Below are 2,500 nucleotides of genomic sequence, written 5' to 3'. Positions count from 1 at the left end.
AGAAAGATAATACGACAAACAGTTTGATCTCTAAAGACGTACAGGGAAACAAAAGTCCGACAAATGATGGTTAAAACAATACCATAATCTAATATACTGTATATCTGTGGTGGAAATTTCGTCAAAATCCGTCAATTTGTTTTAACGTATTCTTAAAAACTATGAAAAATGCAAATCTGGATCTGAATCTGGATCATCTCCAAAATTTAATGGGGTCGTCCATGACCTAAGATCTATCTGTGGTGGAGACTTCGTTAAAATCCGTAGAGTAGTTTTGACATAATCCTGTCCGTAGACACACAGACAAGAAAATAAATAAATAAATAAACCGGATCGAAAATATAGCCTTAGCGGAGGTAATAATAATAATAATAATAATAATAATAATAATAATAATAATAATAATAAAATATAACCTGGGTGGAGGTAATAATAATAATAATAATAATAATAATAATAATAATAATAATAATAAAATATAACCTGGGTAGAGGTAATAATAATAATAATAATAATAATAATAATAATAATAATAATAATAATAATAACAGTTGGTCTGGTATCCTAGTCTGAAATGGAATAGTTGGCATCGTTGTTTGTCATCATGATTGACTAATTTGAATCATGTCAGAGATGATATAATTTTTACAGACATGATTGGCAGTGACATTAACTAAATATCTTTAACGTGTGTGAAACTATTTATCCTGGTGGAGAATGTCGATGTTAAAAAAGAATAATTTCTATTGAGAATGTTTTACTAATATGGACCATTACTGGAATATATAAAAGGTAACCTATGTAGATAACCTGGAACGACCTGAATTATTATGTTGACAATGGAAATAACTTTGGAAGGAAAGTTGCCCGAGTGAGATAAAGCCCCCTGTGATTTGCATGTTCAGGCGAACCATACTTTAATTTAAAGCTTTCTTAATGACTTTCAGTAATTTGTTCCTGCAGACAAAAGCTACTTTGGAATTAATGTTTTTTTTTTTTTTTTTTTTTTTTTTTTTACCTTGTTTCAGAATGGTAACGTTGTCTATCAACTACAAAGAACTACGACAAAAATAGTTTCAAATTATAATAAATGTAGAGATTTCCTTGATATATGGAAACGTTTAAACATCTAATAAATGGATGGAGAAGTTCGTTTGCTGTGATGCATTATACTTGAAGAAACGTATAATTCCAATATAAAGCAATAAGTCATTACGGGGTGCCCTAGTGCAAGAGCCCGTGTCTGGCTATAGGTTAGAGTTCTCTTGCTTGAGGGTACACTTGGGCACACTATTCAATCTAATTTCTCTTTCTCTTGTTTTGTTAAAGTTTTTATAGTTTATATAGGAAATATTTATTTTAATTTTGTTACTGTTCTTGGAATATTAAATTTTTCCTTGTTTCCTTTCCTGTTGGGGCCCCTGGACTTATAGCATCCTTCTTTTCAAACTAGGGTTGTAGCTTAGCATATACTAATACTACTACTACTACTACTACTACTACTACTACTACTACTACTACTACGAGTAATAATGATAATAATAATAATAATAATAATAATAATAATAATAATATAGGCACGGCGTTATTAAACGAACGAACGAACGAAGCAATAAGTCTGATCTTATTGAGGATGAACACGCTGCAATTTTGTACCATCTGCAACAGGTTCGTAGCAGTAACAGAGTACCACCTACAGAAGATTACTAACAATGTCAGGGTACCATCTACAGCAAATTTGTAATTAGCGTCAATGTAGAGTTCTTTTGCTCGAGGGTTCACTATTCTATCTTCTTTTCCTCTGTTTTTTTTCAAGTTTTTGTAGTTTATAATTAAAATATCTATTCTAATGCTGTAACTGTTCTTAAAATCTTTTATCTTAATTGTTCATTAACTCTACTATAGTTTATTTATTTGCGTATTTCCTTTCCTCACAGTGTTAGACTACTAGTAGCGTTAGTGTACCGCCTAGAAAACATTTGTAGCAGTATCAGTGTACAAACTACAGCTGATCAGTTGTATTGATAGTGTACCACTTACAGAAGATTGATATCAGTGTTAGGGTACCATCTACAGCAGATTAGTGCGGATGAAAGTTAAAAAAAAAAAAAAAAAAAGATAAGAAGGATGGCAAAGGTAATAAATATGAAGACAAAAAAAATAATCATGTTTCCTGATTTACTGTTCGTCATCCAAAACTTTATATGACCATTTATTGCTTTTCATTATGAGACCCAGTTTAAAACAGAAATTCAAAGGTTCAGATCATGAAGTTTTTATTGTTATTCTTTAATAACGCCCTTCTTATTTCATTTTATTCATATGGAATCTCTGGCACAGTCATTCAGTTGCCTCTCCTTTGCAATCAGATATTTCTATGTAGTTAATTCTAAAAGATTCACGTTGCGTTACCTCTCATATTCTACGGAGCTTAGAAATTAGAGAATGATTTTCCCAATAACAGTTCAATTCTACGGAGCTTTAATATTAGAAACTTAAT

The sequence above is a fragment of the Palaemon carinicauda genome, chromosome 7, assembly GCF_036898095.1.
Source record: "Palaemon carinicauda isolate YSFRI2023 chromosome 7, ASM3689809v2, whole genome shotgun sequence".
In the NCBI taxonomy this organism is placed as follows: Eukaryota; Metazoa; Arthropoda; class Malacostraca; order Decapoda; family Palaemonidae; genus Palaemon; species Palaemon carinicauda.
This window is presented reverse-complemented; position numbering follows the sequence as displayed.